Here is a 12,711-nt window from a genome sequence, read left to right on the forward strand (position 1 = left end):
GAAGCTAAACACACCACCCCCAGTTTCGCACCAAATGTCACCTACTTGAAAATAGCTGTGGTCACATTCAGCATAAGTCATCATGTTGAAAAAGACAGTACTAAATATAGAAAAACATGGTCAGTTTTAATAACTGGATGGATGTACATTTGAAAGACATAAAAATCTTACAGAATATCCTCCAATCACAGCCTGCAGATATCTCTCGATCTGCACTGAAGGCTCCCTACGAAAACCGCACTCTCCAAACTGGTACTGATTTGGTGTAGTAGAACCTGTAGACAAATCAGAATATATTTGCACTTGTCAAATCTGTGATTTATATATTGTATATATATGTAGCTTCTCAGAAAAAAAATGGAAATTGGATTAAACTTCACTACTTGTTCCTATCCAGCATGTCTATATGGCACCAGAATACATAGTTTTGATGCACAGAAAGAGTTGTGAGAGTTTAATGATGTACACTTCATCAATGTTTTACAAAAGGTATTTCTGTATTAATAAAGAAGTTTTTACCTTCATGCACTGACCATGGAAGTTCATTTATATTTCATAAAAGATGGTGGTCAGGGGTCAATTCTATAAATGATTGAGGCTGCATAGATCATATCACCCTAAAATATTTTTTCGACTAAAAAAATTGAACAAATCTTTAAACCTCAAAACCAGTTACAATACATATTTAAAATTGAGTAGGGTCTGTTGTTTGCCTTCCTTTGCTGACATCATCAGAACATAGCAGAGTCTGCTACATTCATGGAATATGGTTTTGACACTCATGACATGATGCGATTATTATTGTTTGAGATTGCTCGAACTTATACCATCCATTGTTTATATAATTAAACACTCAAATGGCTGTCAGCATTTGGTAAATCACCTATGGAGGGGCTATCACAAATGTTTGTGCTTTCATATACTCCAAAAATCAAAAGTATAATCCTCTATGATATAGGCTGATGACATAAGTACACATGGAAAGGAATCAGAAAAAAATCTCAAAATTGGACAGAGAGCATGGAATTCAGGCCAACAATAAGCAAGGGACACATTAAGCAGCTTTAAAGTCATCATATATGTAAGGCTGGATAATGAACTTTACCAGAAAATAGGAAGTAAAGGGGTGCATTGTTAACAGCAATCTCAAACACTGACCAGTGAACCATACCGCCTATTAAAGCCGAGAAATTGAAATGGACCCTCAAGTAGAAAAAAGCTTTTTGAAACCACAACATCGAAGGAAATTACACTTAACTGTATTGATTTATTTAGTTAAGACTTTAAAATACTCACAGGACATCAAACATTCTTACTGTTTAATGTTTCAAGGTGGCTAAACTTGCTTATTTCAGTTATTTGCCAGTTTCAATGAAACAAAGTTAAAATTCCATATAATTTTGAAAATGTACAGCTTATCCTGACATAAATGGAATTCTTTTTATTCACAATTAACAGTGTCATGCAATACCAGCTTAAAATAGTGTTTCTCTCCAATAATTTATGGGTTTATAGGGGAATGAAAGATACAATGCATTTTACTAAACAGGGGAGATAATTTAGTTTTGTCGAACACTATCACATTCTTTACAGATGATTTCAGAACCATAATGTTACATTCCAAAAGAGCCAGTGGATATTATTTTCATCTAAGCAGGTTCTGGGACTGGTGTATAACCCTTACTTCATGTTTGCAAACTAAAAAACTGCACAGTGAGGCATTAAGGGAGCACTGTCAGAAATGTCTAGTGCATGAGGGTGATCTTATTATGGCACTTGATAGTGAGCAACAGAGGGGCCTCAAGTGGACTGGGGTTCTTAAATGTACTTACTGTACCTACATGTCCAAGTTCCACAATGTCTACAAGGTAATAAAGCGCAGCGAGGCAAAACAAGGGTTGTCGATCACACACTGCCAACACCGGACTTCGGATCAGCTTCTCCAAATGCCAAATTCGATGTCGAAACTCCTACTTCTTCTGCATGAGTGCACATATACCTCCCCAGTCAACATCAGGCATGGGAAAAGCTGAAAAAAGTGTTCAGACAATATCAAATGGCAAACCAGTTTGGATATAACAGACAGGAGTCAGTTCTTGAGGGGACAAAATAATTATTTGAAAGTTATATGAGTGAAAAATAAGTCTGTTTTAAGAAACTTAATAGAAAAATAGCATCATTCATTCACACAAGAGCACCTAACAGAAAGACATATTGGTATGCTACATTGTTTACTATAAATAAGGGGATGTTTGACATATTCTGCTGTCAGCAGTGTTCATGCTTCATATTCAAGATAACGGCATCGCGTAACTTGACTAGCAAGCGATTGACACAAGGCAGAAATTGTTGTGGCAGTGGTGACTTTATCCTAATTTGTTGTCAAATTCATCAGTTTCAACAAATTCAGAAGGCAGGAGGAGGGTTTGTTGGACAGAGGTACCCTGGGGGGTTCGTGCTGAGTTCGACCACAATACGAAGCAACATTCATTTCCAGCCCATCCAAATGCTCCATTCAACCCAAAATGTCCCCAACTTCACTGTCATTATTTTTAAATTTGCCTCCATGGTGTATCCATGGTGAAATATAAACAGAAAAGCATGTAAAGTATGAATTACTGAAATGTGCACTCACCCTACAGACAAATCAGAATATATTTGCACTTGTCAAATCTGTGATTTATATATTGTATATATATGTAGCTTCTCAGAAAAAAAATGGAAATTGGATTAAACTTCACTACTTGTTCCTATCCAGCATGTCTATATGGCACCAGAATACATAGTTTTGATGCACAGAAAGAGTTGTGAGAGTTTAATGATGTACACTTCATCAATGTTTTACAAAAGGTATTTCTGTATTAATAAAGAAGTTTTTACCTTCATGCACTGACCATGGAAGTTCATTTATATTTCATAAAAGATGGTGGTCAGGGGTCAATTCTATAAATGATTGAGGCTGCATAGATCATATCACCCTAAAATATTTTTTCGACTAAAAAAATTGAACAAATCTTTAAACCTCAAAACCAGTTACAATACATATTTAAAATTGAGTAGGGTCTGTTGTTTGCCTTCCTTTGCTGACATCATCAGAACATAGCAGAGTCTGCTACATTCATGGAATATGGTTTTGACACTCATGACATGATGCGATTATTATTGTTTGAGATTGCTCGAACTTATACCATCCATTGTTTATATAATTAAACACTCAAATGGCTGTCAGCATTTGGTAAATCACCTATGGAGGGGCTATCACAAATGTTTGTGCTTTCATATACTCCAAAAATCAAAAGTATAATCCTCTATGATATAGGCTGATGACATAAGTACACATGGAAAGGAATCAGAAAAAAATCTCAAAATTGGACAGAGAGCATGGAATTCAGGCCAACAATAAGCAAGGGACACATTAAGCAGCTTTAAAGTCATCATATATGTAAGGCTGGATAATGAACTTTACCAGAAAATAGGAAGTAAAGGGGTGCATTGTTAACAGCAATCTCAAACACTGACCAGTGAACCATACCGCCTATTAAAGCCGAGAAATTGAAATGGACCCTCAAGTAGAAAAAAGCTTTTTGAAACCACAACATGGAAGGAAATTACACTTAACTGTATTGATTTATTTAGTTAAGACTTTAAAATACTCACAGGACATCAAACATTCTTACTGTTTAATGTTTCAAGGTGGCTAAACTTGCTTATTTCAGTTATTTGCCAGTTTCAATGAAACAAAGTTAAAATTCATTATAATTTTGAAAATGTACAGCTTATCCTGACATAAATGGAATTCTTTTTATTCACAATTAACAGTGTCATGCAATACCAGCTTAAAATAGTGTTTCTCTCCAATAATTTATGGGTTTATAGGGGAATGAAAGATACAATGCATTTTACTAAACAGGGGAGATAATTTAGTTTTGTCGAACACTATCACATTCTTTACAGATGATTTCAGAACCATAATGTTACATTCCAAAAGAGCCAGTGGATATTATTTTCATCTAAGCAGGTTCTGGGACTGGTGTATAACCCTTACTTCATGTTTGCAAACTAAAAAACTGCACAGTGAGGCATTAAGGGAGCACTGTCAGAAATGTCTAGTGCATGAGGGTGATCTTATTATGGCACTTGATAGTGAGCAACAGAGGGGCCTCAAGTGGACTGGGGTTCTTAAATGTACTTACTGTACCTACATGTCCAAGTTCCACAATGTCTACAAGGTAATAAAGCGCAGCGAGGCAAAACAAGGGTTGTCGATCACACACTGCCAACACCGGACTTCGGATCAGCTTCTCCAAATGCCAAATTCGATGTCGAAACTCCTACTTCTTCTGCATGAGTGCACATATACCTCCCCAGTCAACATCAGGCATGGGAAAAGCTGAAAAAAGTGTTCAGACAATATCAAATGGCAAACCAGTTTGGATATAACAGACAGGAGTCAGTTCTTGAGGGGACAAAATAATTATTTGAAAGTTATATGAGTGAAAAATAAGTCTGTTTTAAGAAACTTAATAGAAAAATAGCATCATTCATTCACACAAGAGCACCTAACAGAAAGACATATTGGTATGCTACATTGTTTACTATAAATAAGGGGATGTTTGACATATTCTGCTGTCAGCAGTGTACATGCTTCATATTCAAGATAACGGCATCGCGTAACTTGACTAGCAAGCGATTGACACAAGGCTGAAATTGTTGTGGCAGTGGTGACTTTATCCTAATTTGTTGTCAAATTCATCAGTTTCAACAAATTCAGAAGGCAGGAGGAGGGTTTGTTGGACAGAGGTACCCTGGGGGGTTCGTGCTGAGTTCGACCACAATACGAAGCAACATTCATTTCCAGCCCATCCAAATGCTCCATTCAACCCAAAATGTCCCCAACTTCACTGTCATTATTTTTAAATTTGCCTCCATGGTGTATCCATGGTGAAATATAAACAGAAAAGCATGTAAAGTATGAATTACTGAAATGTGCACTCACCCTACAGGTTACACACAACCAAATGTTTTCCCATAGACTTCTATAGTAACGTTATGATTTTTTTTTAAATAACTAAGCATTCAACAGCTATTACCTGTACGTGTGTGCACAGTTTGGCCTTAGAGCAGCAATAAAAAAAATAAAAATGACTAGCTTACCCAGCTCCTTTTCCCAGTACCGGAAGCTAAACACACCACCCCCAGTTTCGCACCAAATGTCACCTACTTGAAAATAGCTGTGGTCACATTCAGCATAAGTCATCATGTTGAAAAAGACAGTACTAAATATAGAAAAACATGGTCAGTTTTAATAACTGGATGGATGTACATTTGAAAGACATAAAAATCTTACAGAATATCCTCCAATCACAGCCTGCAGATATCTCTCGATCTGCACTGAAGGCTCCCTACGAAAACCGCACTCTCCAAACTGGTACTGATTTGGTGTAGTAGAACCTGTAGATAGCTGCCCAAATCTTGGACACAACTTTGCCGTTTCTTAGAAATCAACATGACATCTTTCATTTTGAGGTGATAGGTTATAGAAATAGTGGCAACTAATATATTTTTTAACAAGCCGTATTAAATAAGAGTATTCTATTTATGTAGAAGATGGTTTGAAATAACTCCCTAGTAACAGTAAAACGTATTCAGATTGACCATCCCCCCCGTACTGGTTGAGCTTGACTTACTTCAATTACTCTTCACTGCCCTTGGCTGCGAAAGTAGTTGTTTACAGTGACAGCACCATTTACAAGTAGAACCCAGATCTGAAATTATGTGTAAAATTAACCTCATGATTTACTGGTGGAAATCATGCTGGCACGTCAGTGTCATTTGAACCACCATGACGTGTGGTTGAAAAACGATATTATAAAGCTGAAGATGAGTCCACATTGTACGACATGAGACCGGTCATGTTTGTGATACAATGGTTCCTGTATGTTTCAAAAGAGGAAATAAACCTGTTGAATGTCTTTCAGGGTAGGTTGAGTCAGTGCGTGATGTTTTCATTGACAGAATTTACAAAATGAAAAACAGAATTGGAAAAAATATATGTCCCAGCCAGCTGTCATCCAAATTCTACTCAGGAAGAAATCAACCCAAACCCATGCATGAGTACCATCAACTTTTGACTGAAACCTATTCGTCTGTTGTACTGGATTCCCAAACTCCATTTTAACTGTACAACAAGGGGTACATTGCTGGGTCTGAAAGATTAACCACATTCCTTAACACAATCCTTTATATTTAAAACAAAGTGCTTGAGACAAGTGGAATGAATATCATCTGGATTCTGAACAACTCCAAGCATTTGATAACTTAACGTGGTGACTTTAGATATAGTTCCATATCCAACTTCCATTCGTCAAAAATGAAAGCAAATGCCACCTAAGGGTTACTGCGAAAAAAAAAAGTGAAATGTTGGACTTCCTCATTGATAACATCTATGAAAAATGTTGGAGTAAGACATCATGTAGGCATCCCCACGGGCATCAATTGTGCTCCCCTCGATCATTACAGGCCGCCGGCATGTTGCTGGAGTATTGCTTAGAGCGTCCTTAAACAACAAACAACAAGCGGGATATACGCATGCCGTTTCGCGAACACCTGACATCATCACGGTTTTATAGTGATTCATAAACACAAGACCTTGATAGAATCGACTCTGCTGTTCGCAGATATTTCTTACGAATATGGACAGTCTATTATTTATATAATACATGCCCTTCCACCTTCCGAGCTGTTTACCCCATGTTCATCATTATGAGTCAATAGAATGTGAAGAGGGTTTTGTCGCATGTATTTGAATATGTGTCATCGCAAGCTGTTGTGACCAAGTGCTGTTTCAGTGTATCAGTGAGTAACAATATTTTCTGATATTCCTCCGATTTCGAAGTATTGATTTCTAATTTCGTTATGGATCAAGATGTAGGGATTCAGAAAAGCGATGTATTCACAAACAAGTGTTTGTGCTAAAACACTCGTTAATATAGAGGTATCTAAAAGAATTAGACACCTGATCTAAATCTTATTTTTTCAAATCAAAATCAGTCATTCTTTTGTGTCATTTTGGCTCCCTCAAAGAGCGGGGAGATATATTGCATTTGGCTCGGTACCCGTTGCCTTTAGCGTTCCCATCCTATCCCGAGCTATAACTTTAGAACCACGTTGCTTTGGTCCTGCCTCAAAAATTTAACTGACACGTTAGTCACCAAGGTCAGTGAAATGCTCTTCAAGACATTACATCGTTATTGTCACCAAATTAGGAGTTCAGGGGTCATGTCGTATATAGATCGAAGAAGATCGTTAATGCAACATTTTGACTTCAAGTCAACAATTGTATTGTTTCTGATTAAACAAAATCAAAATAACTAATTTTGATAACGCCTGGCCAAGTTCACAGCTCTTCGCGGATCGTGTACGATATCATAGTTTGTAAGCTCGCAAAACATATTTTAAACGTACATAAAGATTACATATGGTTGCAAGTTTGTTTTTTTCAATCGAGATAATAAGATATGATGTTTGAAATAAGAAATCTTTATCCAAATATTAACTTTTCTCATGGTATTCAAAACTTAGCAGTCATGTTTTAACAAGTGCACAGTTCAAGCCACAAATACAGCGTGCAGCCTATTCAAGAAATCCCCCATTCATCCTAGCAGCTATTGAACAGGTGATCTTAAAATAATCTGTTCACGGTTAACCCCAAGGCTGAGTGTCAAAGAATGCACAAGTCTTAGGATTTATAGGGTTAGAACAAACAGAGTTGTCCTCCAATGAGATAATACTTCGAAATCAATTCCTACATGTAACCTAATACAAAAGTATCAACACTCGTGAAAAAGACAAGCATAATCTCCAAATTTGCTGCAGGGTTTGGTGATAGTCATAGTATTGATTGATCACCCGATAGGCTTTTGATTTCCCCAACCGAAAACTACTACCGTGAATGTAGCTGAACAGTTATTAATAGTTCTTTAATGAAGGCAGGATTGTAGTCAAACTAACAACTGAACTACTAAAATTACTTGGGAGTCATTGAAATGTATATGACAACACTTCACAAATTATTGATTTATAAGATGAGTTATCATGTCCCTATACATATCCAATAGTCTGTATAGAAAGGTATATGGCATTTCCTAAGATATGTAATACTGACATCTATATTATTTAATCTAGGTTTCCAAATGAAAAAGGAATGGGTTTGGTGTGCATTGTATTGCGCAAAATGCAAATGTTAGCAACTGCACCAAATAAACACTTAGACCATTCACTTTGTAAACGGATTTGCATAAATGTATAATTAATAGTATTTACCTTTTATAAAAAAACTAAAAAACTTTAATCGCACATAAATCTGTTGTTTGTCTATGTGAACATCAACCTTCATGTTAGCGGGCTGTTTTAGTCCTAATTTCGATAAACAGGTTCGCGTCTACCCATTTCGCACAACCTCTAACGTGCAAGGACAATCCATTGATGAGATAATGCAATACTATGACTGAGTACAATGCAGTGACGTGATAATTTCGACACTAATCCCATTCCGCGTAAGCAGTATGAATACGACATGTAAAATATGAATGAATTGTGTTGTAGTTTGAAATATACCGCAACATCTTTGACAATTTGACGTTTAGTCTATAATTCTTGGTTGCATGTCTTCGTGTCGGCCCATATACGTTTTTTAGAATACGACGATTCACGACAGTTGGATACAGTCTCAAATCCCTCCTGCTTGTCGTCAGTGACCGGACAGCCTTGTATGACACTAGCCCATATCAGATTGTTTGAGTTTTGATTGTAAGTGTGCGATAATCTCTTATGAGATGGCTACAGACTAATATGAAAATAGAAATTACCAATGCAAGAGAATAACTAGTCTAGATTATCCGCCAAAACAAATTATTAAAGTTAGGCGTAAAGGGCAAGAAATAGGTTGATTTGTCCATAGATACATATTGATAAATATTACATATTCATTTGTAGAATATGATTGACTTTTGAGTATATCATTGTCAATGAATAGGAATAAGCTGTAGTAATAAACAAGTATTGCAAATAATTTTAACAATGTTAATCACAAATTGATTCAGGCATTTAACGTAAATTGATACGTTTGCGAAAGAGATATAGCGCAGTCTGGGTTACATTTAGTTAAACAACTCCAGGTATCACACAACCAAGTACAGACTTGTCTTGTTCAATGGCTCAATACATGTATGTCATTTTTCTGAATTAGACACACCATGCTGGCAAACATAAATATTCACGCCAAAAACGTTTCAAGTGTGCATAATTTAAGATATTGGCTGATATGAACTTTTGACAGTAAAATGGCGTCCATCTTGTGTGTTCAGTGGCTACGTTTTCTTCTTGGTTAACCCAAGGCCACTGGCCATGCATATTTCTGTGCTTAAATCACAATTTAGACAATTTATATCTGTTATAACCACAGCTTCACTATTGTGTCATCGTGCCCCGACAGTGTATGACGTTGCACACACTATCGATCAGTGGTGTTTACAGCCCTTCATGATTTATACCTCATTTATTCACTCACCCATTGAGAAACAAATACCAAAGTGTCTGCTTCCTGGGTATTCTGGTCCCTCAGAAGAATTTTCTTTATAAATAATCATTTTTTTCAAAATGTTCAGTTTTGATTTTTTATGAACGGCAACGAGTCCGAATCAAATTATAGTGATAGACATTTTCGAAGTTTCTGGATTTTAATTGTATTTACACTTTTACGACAATCTGTAGTTTTGTAACTGAAGCGTCTGTATTATTGTATAGATTTGTATGCCATGCAGTTATCAATTCAATACAATACAGAGAGGTAATCAAACGTAACATGTCTCATTTGTTGAGTATATCATGTGCCCAAAAGTATTTATTACCGCGACTAACATTGTCCTTGTGTAAGAAAGAGTCTTTACAGTGAGGCCTCAACTTAAAAGATAAAACGCTGGACGTACAGATAACAATTTTGCAGAGTATCGTGAGTCTAGAGGTGTCGTATTGGAATGTTTTATGATCCTTTTTTTGTGGGTCGTCACGTGTACGATTAATCCCGTGATTTTTCAAACTAATGCCTGCAACCTTTGTTCTTCTGCCATTAATTTTGAATTGTTGGGTTGAGGTCTTCAGGTATAGTTCATTTGAAGTGCACCTCCTCAATACCTCCATGGCGTAACACTTGACTGGATAAGCTATATCTGCACAAACTAATGTTTTTATGTCACGTACGCTCGGGGTGTTTCAGCATAGTTTTCGAAAACAGTAATTGATGTGAGAAGGACATATTTCACAGACACCACAACACTTTGATTGTTAATGGTATTAAGTAAATAATATGAAGATATTCATCTGGTGAGAATGATCACAAAATACAGTTACTGATGATATCAATTCTCAGATGAAAAACGGAATATGCTCCTTTATTCATGTAATTATTTGTTTTAAATAATATTTTATTGCTATGATGTCACAACATTGAATGTGAGTTTTGTTGAGATAATATAAATGCACCATACAGACAGGTTTGCGTGACTTTATTAAGCATAAGACCGAAAGGTAGTTGCTTTGCAACACCGAAAATCCTTTGAAGAAAGTTCGTATACTAGATATTATTGCTGAATTAATATGCCGATATTATTTAACTTGTAATGTAGTGTTTACGTGATTATATGTTGTGTTGTTTAAAGACAAGTGATTACCCAAGATATATACTGAACCGCGAAAGAAACGTCACCATGGATAGATATATGAGAACCTTATTTATCCAAACCCTGTAAACACACTTTGAGACAAATTAAAAAGATAAAACTTGGCAAAACCGATCATCAAGGTTGAAATGAAAGTATCAAATGCTCTTAATGTGAAACACAACTCTTGTCTCTGAGAAAATGGCATCACAAGTCAATATCTCGTGTGTCCGTCATGTGCATGGACTGCCGTGCAACGTCGATACATGGAATGGATGAGGCGATTGATGAAGGCCAAAGGCACTCGAGCCCACACCCTGAGGAACGCCTGACGCAGTTCAGCTGCAGTTATCGGCCTTAGTCGGACATTATTCACCCGTCTTTGAATCTCATCCCACAGGTGCTCAATGGGATTTAAATCGGAACTGAGGGCAGGCCCGTGCATGGTTCTGATGCCATTCTGCTGGAGAAACCTCTTGTTGCTCTCGCAGTGTGGGCACGGGCGTTATCATGCTGAAACTCAATGAAATATGGCGTGTGGCCTCAAGACCTGATCAATGTACTGCTGTGACACCATTGCCTCTCCCTGGACCAATGTTCTGGTAGACCACAGGGCCGACCCTCTGTGCAAGACCAATTCCACCCCTCGCGATGATGCTCGGACCAACCCACGAATCTCTCTCCACAACAAAAACATCCGAATAATGTTTCCCACGACGTCGCCAGATTCTCTCTCTGCTATCTGCTGTTTAGATACAGTAACAGCTCTCGTCTGAGAAGAGGACTCTTCTCCACTGCTGGTGGCGCCAATGCTGGTGCTGTGTTGCCCACTGTAGACCGTCCCGGCGATGACGTGGTGTCAGAATTGGTCCTCGGCGTGGCCGGTGACAGTGTAGGTGTCTGCTCGACAATCGTCGACGTTCGGTGTCCGCACTAATGTGTCGCTGGTGTGTCCCCATGGTCTGTCGAGCAGTAACAAAGTGACCTTGAAGATGCTGTCGCACAATCTGACGATAGTGACGTCGGGTGGTGTCTCTTGGTCTTCCACAACATGGTCTGTTATCTGTAGTGTTGGTGGTCTGGTACCGTTGGAGCCTGTATATGGTCCTTACGTTGACTTGAAATGCACTGGCTATTTGTCGGGCGGTTTGATCAGCTTGCAATCGTCCAAGGGCTTGGTGTCGCTGATTTCTTGTCAATCTTGGTGTGTGGTAGTAATTCAATAACGAATGAATGTTATCCGATCTGGGTGAATTTTTATAGGGCAAGAAATCGGGGAATGCATGTGCATTTCAATTTGCATGGAACTCACGTGCATCGAGTTACCATAGCCGTGGCCGTGATGCGTTTCGGCGATCGGTTTTATTGCCATCTGCATCACATGTGATGCATGCTGGGAAGGTGACCCGACGTGGCTGTCTGAGCTGTCACAAGAGAATGTGAAAAAAATAGAGTTAAAACCTCCAAATACTGAGAGGGGCGAAAAATAATTCCACAGTTATGACAATATTGATATAAATATTGGATGAAAGGTGGACTATTACTTGGATGGCATTCTGTAATTTGATAAAGGACTGGACTGTGTTTGTCATTGTGACATTCGGATGGGAGGCCATATTGAATACGTCAAAGTGAGTACTATTTGATCAGTTACGCTGATCATTATTCTAATGGTATTATCAAAATAAATATCACATCTACGTCACTGTGAAAACGTGTGAATAATTACATTGATGTCAGACTCCCCATACCCAACAAAACGTCGACGTAGTTCGCCTGACTCGCCCCAAATTGAAGTGACAGATTCATTCTGTAAACGTGCCAGATCATTGTCTGAAAGTTCTGTTTTCCTTGAAAACATTTGTCACAGTTCTGTTTTCCTGTATAACGCTCCCGACTTGGACACTCCAGTGATGTCAGGTGACCTCACGCCTCGCATTATTGAAGCTTTCAGCTCACCTGAACTATTATCAAAGCTGGGTCAAGTTTTAGTCAC

The 12,711-nt window shown here is 37.8% G+C and overlaps 1 long non-coding RNA gene across 1 annotated transcript; it reads right to left on the reverse strand.

Annotated features, from left to right (window-relative positions):
- Positions 1-213: 213 nt before the first annotated feature.
- Positions 214-4,390, reverse strand: LOC125377952. The gene is made up of 3 exons (XR_007219888.1): positions 4,194-4,390; positions 1,833-2,029; positions 214-275 (listed from the first exon to the last, which is right to left on the reverse strand). It is a non-coding gene; the product is annotated as an uncharacterized LOC125377952 (long non-coding RNA).
- Positions 4,391-12,711: the final 8,321 nt, after the last annotated feature.

Source organism: Haliotis rufescens, unplaced genomic scaffold, assembly GCF_023055435.1.
Source record: "Haliotis rufescens isolate VD_foot unplaced genomic scaffold, xgHalRufe1.0.p SCAF_109, whole genome shotgun sequence".
Taxonomy (NCBI): Eukaryota; Metazoa; Mollusca; class Gastropoda; order Lepetellida; family Haliotidae; genus Haliotis; species Haliotis rufescens.